Source organism: Mustela nivalis (genome assembly GCF_964662115.1).
Source record: "Mustela nivalis genome assembly, chromosome: 1".
Classification (NCBI taxonomy): domain Eukaryota; kingdom Metazoa; phylum Chordata; class Mammalia; order Carnivora; family Mustelidae; genus Mustela; species Mustela nivalis.
Window position 1 is genome coordinate 173434213 of NC_139020.1, and position 14753 is coordinate 173448965.

The 14753-nt window shown below is 36.8% G+C and overlaps 1 protein-coding gene across 4 annotated transcripts in view; it reads right to left on the reverse strand.

Annotated features, from left to right (window-relative positions):
- Positions 1–14753, reverse strand: part of CNTN6 (contactin 6) — a 304698-nt gene that overhangs the window by 144309 nt on the left and 145636 nt on the right. The window lies entirely within an intron of this gene.

The window sequence follows — 14753 nt, forward strand, 5'->3', positions numbered from 1 at the left end:
AAAGTGGGTCTAGGTTGTGAGATAAAAACAGAAGGTCAACACTTTTAGAACTTTGTAGCAGAACAGAACCCTACTAGTATATTAAGTCTGCAATTATAAAAAGAAAGACGTTGCCTTTATTATAGGATTCATTTGTAGAAATTTACTCTAGACACAGGTAAGTGAATCCCATCTAGCTAGTCAGAGTGCCAGGTTATCTAGAAAACCCCCAACATGGCAGGTATAGGCAAAGTCCATCCTGGTCCAGAGACCAGGCGCAGAATTTGAAGGTACAAACAGGACTGAGTCAGGACTGGGTAATCAGTCCCTAACACAGAATAAATTAAAGGTTGGGGAAATGCTGTTTGAAATATATTGTGAGATGAATTAGTTAAATAAAATAGTGGAGAAATACTAGCTAGTACGTTTCTCCTTCCAACATTAAAGACTCAGGTAATACAATAACATCTTTGAATTTCATGATTATTTGCCTTCCTAATCTTAATGTCAGGGAGCATTAAGGTCCCATTTGATGTAAGCACTTATGAATTAAAAGTGAGATGAGGTGTCATGGTTGGGTTTTTTATGAGGTGAAAATTTTGCTTTGGATTTCATCATGGATTGGGTTCTATCAAATGAATGAAATAAAGGGAAAAGTGAGCAACTGAGTCATGAATGACTGGAAAGATGTTTCAAAGGTAAGCCATGGAAGTTAGTCTCATTAAGGAGAGAACAATGGCAAAAGGGACAGGGGGTAAATTGTTAGGATTAATACATTGTAGGAAGCAGTAAGTCAAAATATTGTTGGAGTTCATGGTCTGAAGATAGCCAGCTAGACAGTTAAGAAGTGGTGTTCTACAGTTGAGAAGATTGAAAATCATATATGAGTGAAGCTTGACATTTTAGATAATTGACAAGGTCTTGGAGTCAGTTTGGTAAGGAGGTTTTTGGCCAAGTTAGGGTAACGAACAAGATCAATGGAAGACAAGAAATCAGGGAAATAAGAAGTCAAGTTATTGAATACTGAATGTTGATTTCTGTGAAAGCTGAAATTATAAAAAATATGACAGGAATATTATAGAAAGATTAAGAGTGAGCTAGGAGATGAAGTCTTCATGGAACTATGGGGGTGATCTCAAGCAAGAACGTGACCGCTGTAGCATAGTCTGACGGCATGATCATAGTGCCCAAGGCATTAGATATGAGGGAGGAAGAATCATCAAGGAGAAAGGAGGACTCTATCTCTATTCACAGACCAAGTAGTAAGAGGGTATGGGAGAAAATAGTCACCAATTTAGGGAAATACAAAAGAAGCAGTATCCTCAGATGAAAGCCAAACTTCTGTCAAAGCAATGAAGTGAGGGAGAAGTTAAGAGCAAAAGATAAGGATGGAAGGATTCAGCTGATAACTGATCGTTGGTTTCAGAAGGCCCAGGGAAGAATCTCAGCAGGTAGGGAGTGTTGCAAACTGGGTTCAGAAGTGGAAACATACAGTTATGTGTAGGTCAGTGTTAGGGCAATGGGGTCTGATCTTGGAACTCTAGGCTTATTACAGTGCCTTCTGCACATCATAAGGAAGGCTAACACATCAGAGACAATGACGTCAAAGCAAACATGTGGGCAAGGATGTGTGTGTGTGTGTGTGTGTGTCTGGTTGTGTGTTTATGGGATATTTTGTCAAAACACCTTCGTCATTCCTGCTATGAGAATGTGGAGTTGAAAGGAAGAGACCGTTTTATCTAGAGCATCACGAACTCTGACATTTCTTTCTGTTAAGTTCAGAGAGGTGGAATATACAGGTAAGATAACTAGGACCGCAAACAGGACAGACACTTCTTTAGAATACCTGCCATTAGGGATGCTTTGAAAGGCCATCACGGAGTTCAAAGCTTGCCTTCTGTTGCTAGCCAGAGCTGGGTTTAAGATCTTCCCTTTACCACTAACTCACTGTGGGAATATAAGCACAATGGAACTGTTTTGCCCAGTGCTTGGCTTACTAAATACATCATAGTTTTTATTAAAACTAATATTTATATTGATAACAATTGTCAGGACCTCTCAGTTAGCCAGACTGGCCAAACAGGAATGTCATAAATCCTGATGTTTGACTCAGCCAGATTTCATGTCTTTTTAAATGGAAACAGTCAGATCACTTTCTAAAAGAACACTGAAACTGGTACAAAGATCCGAGAGCCTTCCAGTAGGCTAAGAGGCTGGCAGGGGCATTGCTCTCCAGCACATTTGTTTACTTCTGATTACTTTTGCTTAAAACTGATGAAATAATTAAAATAAATACTTTGTGTTCAAGGGATAGAACACTAGTAAGAGGAAGTCTAGTAGCTCTTATGGATGGAATTTCTGGGAGAATTAAACAAGGGTTACATAATCTCCATTCACGAAAGAACTGATTTTTGCAAAACGACTAAATATGTATGTGAAAGTTGGTTTTTCAACCACACAATTCTTGAAAAAGGGGGAAAACACTCTGCAGTGGACTTGTGAAATCATGTCTGTAGATCTAGTCTCATCCTCATTTGCATTTCCTGATGTCATGAATAGAAATATTGCTTAGGGGGATAGTCTTTCTGACAGGGGAGTATAGTTAAAAAGCCTATTACTTTGGATAATTCTCAAGCACATTTTTTCCTTGTTCTTTATTCCAGTGTTATATACATATATATGACAAGCTCTTAGTTATAGTTAAGCAAAGGCATAAATAGAGAAAATAGACTTTATTTTGTTTCCACATGCGTTAGGCACCTAGTAGGTTCAAGAAATATGCATTACTTGAATGTATAAATGAATATACACCATATTCATGTACACCATACCAGAGCTTCATGTACACCATACCAGAGCTGCCTCCTTGTATCACCTTGGGTTGACCCCTATAGTAATGCTACTACTGGATTGTCTTTAGGCAATGTCCTAGATCTTATTTTGAGACTTTGTTTTCTACTCACTCTGGTATTGAGGTTGGCAGCATCTGTCTCCCCTGGAAGCTTGCTAGAAATGTAAACTATTGGGCCGCACTTTAGACCTATTGAATCAGTACTTGTATTTAATAAGATCCACAGGTGATTTCCATGCACATTACTATTGGGCAAGCACTCAATAAATGATTAGGAAGGTGGGTTAAACCATCAGAATAACTGGCATCACATCCCAGCTTCACTGTTTTCTAGTGCCTCTGGACACATTTCATTTCCCTGATCCTCCTTTTCTTCATCTATAAAATCAGGATTATAGTTTTACATGGTAGTTTTGAAGACTAAACTATGGATTATTCTCTTTAACTAATAAGTTTGGTGGGATTTATACATCTTGATGGTAATAATGGCTACAGTAACAGCAAACTGGGCACAGAGTTTGGGAGGCCTCCCCACAAATGTTATAGAAAAGGTCTGAGAAGTACATAATGAATGTTAGCTATTATTCCTGAAATATAAGAAGACACCATAGGAAATCCAGTATTGTAAGTGTATGAGCACATTTGTGGGGGGAATGTCATTTACTGAATCACCCACTTAGCTCTTGATGAACATTCACAGGAGAAACTTCTTTCAGGTTCTAGAGTGACAGCAATTATGCTTACAGAATAATGACATATTTTCATCCCATTAAAGATGTGAATGCTTCTTCGTCTTGGCCACTAGAAAGCTCAACTTGAAACTGGATATAACCTTATCCTATTAATTGTTATTCTTTTTATCCTCTTTCGGTTTTATTCTCCTTGAGTTTAGCTTATAGTTTGAGCCTCATTTTTTTCTTTATCCATTTCATCTATTCCAGTAACTACCAGACATTGAGACTTATTATAAGACTTCAGTACTTAATACAGTGTGGCCTTTGTACAATGGTAGACAAATATACAGATGAAAGAGAGAATAGAAAGAATAGAGAACCTAACAGCAGTCTCAGGCATACATACTTGATTTCTTTCAAATTAAGTACTATAGAACAGTGAAGAAAGATTGCCTTTTATTAAAAGGGCTGCATTTTTAAATATATCTGCTGATTCAGCTGGATCCCTATAGGAAAAAAAAAATAGTATATACTGAACCTACCTTTTACCATGCAAACAAATAAATAACTTTGCAATTTTAGGTCCTTTGCAATTTAAATGTGAAGGATAAAACAATAAATTATAGGAGGTAATATAGGAAAATATCTTCATGAATTCAGGGCAAGGAAACATTTCTTAAAATTTTACAAAAAGCATCATCACTTATAGGAAAAGATTGATAAATTGGACCTCATGGAATTTAAAATATTTCTGCTTATCAAAAGACACAAGAGAGTTAAAAGGAAAGTCGCACAGTAGGAGAAGTTATTTTCCTATAACAAAAGCAACAAAGTGCTCAGACCTAGAATCAGTCACTATGAAAAAGGAAGACAACTTTAGAAAAATGGAAAAATGACTTAAATTTTGTTTTGAGATTTTATTTTTAAGTAATCTCTGCACTTAATGTAGGGCTAGAACTTTTCACCCCAAGATCGAGAGTTGCAAGCTCTACTGACAGAGACAGGCAGCACCCCTAAAAAAGTGATGTAAATTTTTTAACAGGGAGGAGGGGAAGGGAGTTGCAGATAGCCAATACACATTTAAAAAGTTGCTCAATTTAATTAGTTATCTGAAGAATAAATTAAACCAAAATGAGAAACACATATATATGTTCCCCAAATGGTAAACTTTTTAAAAACTGGCAAATTAATAAATTCAAAATGGATGAAAGACCTAAATGCAAGACAGGAAACCATCAAAATCTTAGAGGAGAACACAGGCAGCAATGTTTTGACCTCTGCTATAGTAACTTCTTATTAGACACATCTCTGAGACAAGGGCAACAAAAGCAAAAATGAACTCTTGGGACTTCATCAAGATTAAAAACTTTTGCACAGTGAGGAAACAATCAACAAAACTAAAAGGCAACCTATGGAATGGAAGAAGATATAAGCAAATGACATCAGATAAAGGATTAGTATCTAAAATCTATAAAGAACTTAACAAACTCAGCTCCCCCAAAATAAGCAATCCAGTTAAGAAACAGGCAGAAAACATGAACAGACATTTTTCTAAAGGAGACATTCAGATGGCTAACAGACACATGAAAAGATGGTCAACATAACCCATCATCAGGGAAATACAAATCAAAACCACGATGAGATACCACCTCACACTGGTCAGAATGGCTAAAATTAACCACACAGGGAACGGCAGGAATTGGTGAGGATGTGGAGAAAGGGGGATCCTCTTACACTGCTGGAATGAAAACTGGTGCAGCCACTCTGAAAAGCAGTATGGAGGTCCCTCAAAAAGTTAAAAATAGAACTACCCTACAACCCAGCAATTGCACTACTAGGTATTTACCCAAAGAAAATAAAAATACTGATTTGAAGAGGCACATGCACCCCAATGTTTACAGCAGCATTATCGGCAATAGCCAAACTATGGAAAGAGCCCAAATGTCCACTGACAGAGGAATGCATAAAGAAGATATGGTGTGTGCGTGTGCTCACACAATCACACACACACACACACACACACACGATGGAATATTATTCAGCTATCAAAAATAATGAAATATTGCCATTTGCAACAATGGGGATAGAGTATATTATGCTAAGTAAAGTAAGTCAGTCAGAGAAAGATAAATACCATTTGATTTCACTCATATGTGGAATTTAAGAAAAACAGATAAACTTGGGGGAAGGGGAAAAAAGAGAGGGAAACATACCATAAGAGACTCTTAAGGACAGAGAACAAACTTAGGGCTGTTGGAGGGCTGGTGGGTGGGGAATGGGCTAAATGGGTGATGGTATTGAGAAGGGCACTAGTGATGGGCACTAGGTGTAATATGTAAGCGATGAACCACTAAATTCTACTGAAACCAACACTACACTATATCTTAACTAACTAGAATTAATAAAATAAAATAGGCTGTCAATAGCAAGTTTTGTCAAAGTATTGCTGGTAGGAGGCTAAATTAATAAAATCACTATGGACAATAGTTGGCATTATCTTGTATAGTTGCAAATATGCATGCCCAAATGCCCCGTAATTCCATTCTACATTATTTACAACAGTGAAATGTATGCACAACTGTACCAAAAGAATATTCATAATTATTCATCTTTGCCTCTGGAAACGATCCTGAGCTCCCTTAATAGCAGATGTCATATGTAAACTGAAGTCTGTTTATTTATTTATTTTTACTTATTTTTTAATGATTTTATTTGTTTGTTTGACAGAGAGAGAGAGAGAGAGAGAGAGCACAAGTAGGGGGAGCAATAGAGGGAGAGGGAGAAGCAAGCTCTCCACTGAGCAGGGAGCCCAATGTGCGGCTTGATCCCAAGACCCTGACATCACGACCTGAGCCAAAGGCAGGTGCTTAACTGACTGAGCCACCCAGGTGCCCCTGTAGTAAATTTATACCATAAAATATCATATAGTGGTAGAAATGAATGAACAGTGATAACCTACAACAACGTGGATGAGTGTCACAAACACTGCAGGCTACAAAGCCAGACTGGAAGGAATGTATGTTGTATGATTTCATCCTTATGAAATTGAAAATGATAACATTTAATTATCAATTACAAATAAGACAGTGGAGAGGAAGGAGGAAGAGTATACAGGAGAGGGCATTCTGAGGTTTGGCAATATTCTGGGACTGGCTTAGTCATGCTTTAATTGAGCTGTGCATTTATGTGATTTATCGTTTTCCATATGGGTTATACCTCTTGGAAAATATAGGGTATAAATTAATACCTTAAAATATGATAAACATTTCCAGGAGTTGGCATCAACTTCTTTATTTTTCTATTTACTTTTTAAAACGCTTGATTCTAATTTGCTATTAGGTAACGTTGGATATATATTAACAATAAATCTCAAAAATTATTTCATCTGATTCTTTAACACAAAAATTTTGCTGTAATTCTCAACCCGTTTTATAAATCTCAGAAGCAAAATATCTGTGGGCTTTACGCATAACTTCCTCAAAGCCATTTGTCAAATAGCACAAGAGTAACGAATAAACATTTCAGCTTTGGGTTTCTCTCTTAGTTTTATCAATCAGAAACTCTCAGTTTTGAGAGGATGAATACCTTATTTTTTAACATTTCCCTCTCCTATCCCAACTCAGTCTGGCAGCTTCAATGTGCAATTTTATTCAACTGGGCCAAAAAAGACAAGGTCCTACTGAATATAAGTAGAGGTAGGAGCGGGGAGGAGGCCTGAATTTTGAGAATATCATTTCTGACAAGGTACATAACAAATAGATGCCCAGCAGTGATGGTGAAGAAAAAATGAGGCTAAACATTGGATAGTCTGCTTCCCTGTTGATTTTAAAAATGTAATAGTGGCTTGCTATAATTCAACCACGTCACTGCTCCAAGTCCCCTTGTTTAAGACATGAATGTTTTTAAAAGCGAAGATGAAGTTTTCTCCTTGATATATCAATTGGTGGTTATTACTACATTAAGCCAAATTCAGAATGTTTGTTTCATTAAAACATTGTGTAGTGCTATTTCCCAAATGAAAATGAAAAACCAATACTAATTTATCAACTTTCTTTTGAGAAATTAAAGAAAAATTATGCATTTTCCCACTTTGTTTAGCTATTTCTTTTCTAATATTAAAAAAAAAGGTTAAAAGCCATCTAGCATTTTCATTTGAAATTAGATATGCATTACCCACTTAACACATACTTCACAATTATCAGAGACTTTACAATTTCCAAATGAGTTTGTAAGTGTTATTTTTAAAGCTTCTTTTCCTGGTCTTAATTTCTTTTTCAGATATAAATGTACTTTATCACCATATCATCAGGATCGTGTCTGGTTTTGCATATGTTATGTATGAAAAAATTTTAAGGATATTTTAAGTGGATCAAAAACATCTAATATTATGGCTTTTACCTGGGTACCTTTTCTGTTGTGCTGTGACTGTGATTTTTATTCATGTGCATTCCGTTTTACTTCTCTATCTAAAAATATATGCTTAAAAATTATTTTGAGATGGAGATATGAGAAATTCTAGTCTTTTGGAGGTTAGGTGACCTTGGACAAGTAACAGAGTTTCCCTACCTTGAATTTCTCCATCTGTAAAGCGCAGTTTAGAATAGCTTACAAATACAGAATAAAGATGAACGGCATTGTAGATATAAAATCCTTTGCATTCCTCAGGGAAAAAAGTTATGATTGTAAATGCCTATATTTTTAGCTCCTTAAGACGAATTATTATTGCATTTTAACCTTGAGTCCTCTAAAATCATCCCTCTGATGTGGAGCAAGAATTCTTTCACCCCATGGTATGAGTGTGAAAACTTAGATTTGGAGCATCCCTAAATATGTGTAGTGTGGTTTTAATAATATTAGTAATATCATTAATGTAGGAATATTTTTATAGGAAAAGTGGCATTTTCAAACTGCATTTTATAAACAACTTCAAAATCCTTGACTTTGTTCAAAATATTTCCATTGTTCTGGGGATAAAGACTGATGTCCCAACCATCTATTACATGATGGTTACATAGCCAGGTCTCCGCGAACAATCCATTAACAACTCACAGTCACCCTTACCATCTCTCTGTGTTTAATAAGTATTTGTCTTGATACCAATGCTATATGAAGTAATGTTAACACCCCATTTTATGCATGAATTAACACTTGTGCGCAATGTCACATTGACTGGAGAATATTCTTCAAACACAGGCAGTTTGCCTTTGGTGTCTCTGCCTAAAAGCCTCACAGTATGATGGATTTTTGCATGTTTCTTTGGCATTTCATCGTTTCACTCAATTATCCTATTGTTTAAATTGGGCTTGGACATAAAGGGCCTCCAAAATTTGGATGTACCTGCCTCCAAATTATTTTTCAGCCTTTTCCTAGAAAACTAGTCATTTTATAAAGATGGCCTTTTGCACTTCTCTTATCATGCCTGGTCTTGTGTCAATATATTTTCTTCAGTATTTGGGCTCGTTCACACACCTGCATTTCCTCTTGGATCTACTTTCGACCTGTATGTTCTTCCATGCACTTGTGTCAGGAACGCAAACTAGTATTTCATGGCTTAATTCAAGCCACATTGCCTTTGGAAGACTTCTATTGCCCCTTTCCCAATCCAGGCAAAACTTACTATACCCTACTTTGGGCTGCACTATAGGTTAAATCTACTTCTTTCACTTCACCTGGTATTTTTTTAAGGGGGTTCAGTAGGCAGCAGGGATGTGGACTTTACATTCTGACTGCATGGGATTTTATATATATATATATTTAATTTTATTCATTTATTTGACAGACAGAGATCACAAGTAGGCAGAGAGGCAGAGAGAGAGGAAGGGAAGCAGGCTCTCCGCTGAGCAGAGAGACCTCCATGCACGGGGGGTGGGGGTAGGAGGGGCGATCCCAGGACCCCAGGATCATGACCTGTGCTGAAGGCAGAGGCTTTAACCCACTGAGCCACCCAGGGGCCCCCTGACTGCGAGGATTTAAATTCTGACTCTGCCACTTAACTAATTGTGTGATATAGGGTGAGTTACTTAATTCTTCTATGCCTCAGTCTACTCATTTGAAAATAACCTCATTGGGCTATTGTGAGGCTCACGAGTTAATTTAGGTAAAGAGTCGAACAATTCCTGCTCTATAATACGTGATATAGAAGTGTTAGCAATTTCCTTCTTTCTTTTTTTTTTTCTTTTCTTTCTTTCTTTCTTTTTTTTTTACACTGTGCTTAAGGTTTCAGCTATCTGCTCTATAAAGACAGGGAATAGCTATTTCTTATCTATCACTTAATCTTTGGGCCCTAGCACAGGGCTAGATGCATATAAATAAGGTGTTTTCTGCGTGGTTGGTGTTGGTGGATGAATAAATGAGTGGTCAGTTAGGAGGTTCCAGTGTAGCTATCTTTCCCTCTGCAATAATGGGACAATCTTATTTGAAATGGTACCTGTGATTAAATATTAAATAGTGCGTAACCAAAAACTCCTATTCATGAGTAAGTTTTATCCCAAATGTTTATCTATTCATTAGTAGAGCTGAACTATTACAAGAATCTCAAAAAAAAAAAAAAAAAAAAAAAAAGAAACCAGCTCAGTGAAATCATAGGTTTATTTCAAAACACCTATCTTTTTTTTCTCAAGCCTGACATTTTAAACAGCAATGACAGATGCAATGTTCTCTCACACAAGTACAGAGTAATTCATTAACATACATATGAAAGGAAGAAGTCTACATTCAACCTTTACTACCAAAGTCCTTGAGAAATAAAAGAAATTCAAAGCAGCTACAAGTGTAGCTTGTAAAAAGTCAAACTGGTTTTATCATTCAAGAACACCAGGTTGGTAGCAGGAGCTTTTGGTAACTAGACACCTGCTGAATTTGCTTTAGGGTTGAGGTTGGGGGAAGAAGAGCTTAAAATAGAAATTTACCTGACAATCTGAAATGACAGAATCTTATGTAGAAGAACTAAAGGGGACTTTTGTAATCAAATTATTCAAAACATACCTTTTATAAGTCCACAGGGATGAATGTCTTGTCTGGGTCACATAGCTGGTTAAGGACAGATTTGATTTAGGAATACATTTTATAATAGAGAGTTTTGTATATATGGGCTGCATTTTCACATGGTTTCATGGTGGGATGAATCAGGATGAGGCAGAGTGTTACAGTCTGAGCCTAAAATAAACTCTGAGGGTGTTTTTGAATTGCTGAACATCAGGATAAAAGTTACAAACAAAAGCCATCAATTATCTAGTGGTATGTACCTACAGAGCCTTTCCCAGGGACAGGTTGGGTTCTGAAAGGCTGTTCATAGTTCATTTGTTCTGAAGGTCAAAGTGACACTATGCAATTGACTGCCAGTCAGTAGGAAGCAGAGTGGTTGATACAATTTTATTTTGATGTATAGCTTTGTTCTTACTATAGAAATTCATATGAGTAGGGCTTCTGGACCTAATTTTTTTTATCAATAATTACATCAAATATCTTATATTAAATGATTAGTGTTTGTCTTACTTTGGGTCCCTTAGAGGCCGAGCCTGAGGCAGACATCCAAGAATATGATTTAGGGGGAGAGCACTCCCATGAGAAAGGGAGGGAGGGAAACAGAAGAGAGCCTGGGAAGGAGCTAAGCAAGAAGGGGTCGGCTCTCAGCTCTTGTCTGGCTTCAGCCTGATCCCATAGGGAGTCTGGGATGTAAACTTTAGACCAGGTGCAGCTCTGGTCATTAAAAGCTGAGGATGGGCACACTGTCCATTAAATAGGATCTGGACAGGGTTTCAATAGCATCTACCACCAGGCTTATTGTGAAGCTAACTGTCCTGAAGATATGGCTTAATATTTACTTAATTACTATGCCAATGGCAAATTCAATTTAAAAAAAAGCAGCACACAGGTTTTGTGTGGGGAATGTTTGGGAAGGATACTGTAACATGAAAGGCATGCCCTCAGGAATCTCAACTTTTATACTCAAGTTTCATTTGGTTCTCTAACAATGGACCTCTAAAAAGCCCCAATCTCGGTAAGCCTCAGGCTTTTAATCTGTAAAATAGGAAAAACAATAGCATCTATCTGCTATGCTGGTTGCCTGGCTCAAGAAAGTTAACATACATCAAAGCACCTAAAAGTCCTGAAAACAAGAGAAGGAACTAGTTCAGAGGAAGTTTTAAAATGTAAGTTAGAAGATTTTTCTAGGGGCGTCTGGGTGGCTCAGTTGGTTAAAGCCTCTGCCTTCGGCTCATGATTCCAGATTCCTGGGATTAAGCCCTTCATCCGACTCTCTGCTAGGCGGGGAGCCTGCTTCCACCCCACCCTCCTCTGCCTGCCTCTCTGCCTATTTGTGATCTCTTTTTGATAAATAAATAAAATCTTTTAAAAAAAAAGAAGAAGATTTTTCTATGAGTAACTATAGCAGTGTGAAATATATACATGTTTGGTCAAATTGAGGGAGGTAATTAAAAGTAGCAGGAAGAATTAGAGCTATAATTTCACAAATGCCTATAAAGTACTGGGGCTTTGCAATCCAGGTCAGTATCTTGTGGCTGAAGCTGTAATTTCTGCTGTATACATTTCAGAACAGAGCTTACTATTGTTCAGAAGTGGTCTGATTTTACCACTAGATATTTGACAGAGATAGAATTTGAACTCAGATCTGTCTGTATCAAAAATCTTAGTATTCAGCTACCATTGTTATACAACCTACCAAAATCCTTTAGTACCAAAATGGGCATTGTTGCAAATTTATGAAGGCGGTGGTGAGAAATTCAAATTAAACTGAAGATACAGGTCTTAATACTTTAGGAACTTTCAATTTGGCTAGAGATTAGCATTTAGACTCTATTTACTGTGTAAAAAGAATCAGAACAGATACTTAAGAAAAGCTTCTCTTTTTCTTTTCTTCTTTTAAGAATTATGATGGAGAAAGAATTCCACTGAATTCTGATGATATTATTTTCAAAAATAGTAATAAAAGACACATAACATAAAATTTACCATTTTAATCATTTTATTTTTTATTTTATTTTTTTTAAAGATTTTATTTATTTATTTGACAGACAGAGATCACAAGTAGGCAGAGAGGCAGACAGAGGAGGGGGGAGAAGCAGGCTCCCTGCCGAGCAGAGAGCCCGATACGGGGCTCGATCCCAGGACCCTGGGATCATGACCTGAGCCGAAGGCAGAGGCTTTAATCCACTGAGCCAGCCACCCAGGCGCCCCCATTTTAATCATTTTAAAGTGTACAATTTAGTGGAACTGAACACTCAGATTGTATAATCATTACCACCATTCATCTCCAGAACTTTTCCTCATCTCAAACTGAAACTCTGTATTAATTAAACGCTAACTCCGGATCCTTCCCTCCACCCAGTCCCTAGCAGTCACCACTCTGCCATCTGTCTCTATGAATTTGCTTTTCTAGTTACATCAGATAAGTGAAATCATATAATATTTGTCCTTTTGTTTCTGGCTTGTTTCATTTAGCAGGATGTTGTGAAGTTTCATACATGTTGTATCAGACTTTTATTCCTTTTTTTAAAGTTGGATAATATTCTATTCTATACACACACACACACACACACACACCCATACACACTACATTTTCTTTATTTATGTTGATGGATATTTGGGTTGTTTCTACCTTTTAATTATTGAGACTAATGCTGCTGTAAAAATGGGTATACACATATCTGTATGAGTCCTGCCTTTAATTCTTTAAGTTACATCTACAGAAGTGGAATTGCTGTGTTATGTGGTAATTCTGTTAAATTTTTTTGGAGGAACTGTTATACTGTCTTCCACAATAGCTCTACCATTTTACATGCCAACCATCAAAGCACAAGCATTCCAATTTTTCCACATCCTTGCAAATATATGTTATTTTTCCAGTGAGTGTTTGTGTTTTAATAGCAGTCATCATAATGGGTGTGAAGCAGTATCTTTTGATTCTGATTTACATTTTCATAATGATTAGTGATGTTGAGTGTGTTTCCATAGGAAAACTTATTCTTGACCAGGCATATCCCTTCTACCATTTTTTCTCTTGTTTCTCTCTCTCTCTCTTCCCTTTCTCTCTTTCTCTAAGAATGAACATTTCTCAAATTGTCTATAAGTTTATATGTAGATACAAATGTAATTTCTTTGGATGAAATTACAGAAAATCTATATTGCAAAAATAATACATTATATTTTAAAATGAGATTAGAACAAAGGATTTGTAAATAGAGGCTCCTGGGCCATAAGTTACCAACACTTTTTTGATTCATTTCTAAGATCCTCATGTAAACCACCTTGAGGAAACTGCAGAGAGCTATACAATACTATGTGGCAAAGTTAAATCTGGCATTTTCACCTTTTCTAAAGCTGTACTTTATTATGCAGAATGAACAACTGACTTAAGTGAGTTCACAGGGTACTTACAAGACACAGGAGATGGAGGGAAATAATTCTAAATTACTAAAATGTGCTGGTTATGCTTAGGGTGGTTCAAATGAAGAGACGTAATTACACTCAAGTAAATCTCTCCCTCGACCCGGCAGGAAACATTTCAGGCATATTGGCACCACAACAGGTTCTGGACAGAGAGACAGGATGGTGTAGTTTTTGTTTTTGTTTCCCTAAATTTCAGACATGGAACCTAAAAATTCCTTCCTTAAGTTTGCAGAAGAAACATCAGTTAATGGATATAGGCCAGAACTTATTTCTCCCACTCATCCAAATAAAAGTATATAATTTCTTCTTAATATAAATTTTTTCTCTCTTTTTTTATGGCAGACATATTGTGACATAGGCTCCTAGTTACATGTATTTTTTTTTTTTTTTGAAGATTGATTTATTTATTTGAGAGAGAGAAAGAAAGCACAACTGGGAGGGGCAGAAGGAGAGGGAGAGAGAACCTCAAGCAGAGTCCATGCTGAGTGCAGAGCCCAACACAGAGCTCCATCCCATGACCCTCAGATCATGACCCCAGCCAAAACTAAGATTTGAACACTTAACTGCCACCCAGGTGCCCCTAGTTACATATATCTTTTGAAACAGAAGAAGGGTGAGAAATAATAATGTAGGGAATTTAAAAACACATTTTTCTTTAAAAAGGGGAAGGAAAAGAGGAAATCTAGGGTTTCGTTAAGCACAGTGCATTAACTTCAGGTATAGGTATTCAGTTATTGTCATGAACAGATAGAATCCATAGCTCTAGAGACACTCACGGCAAAACAAATAATTGTGCTGTATGAATTTTCCTCTACCAGAAAGTCCAATTGATCCTTTGGGAT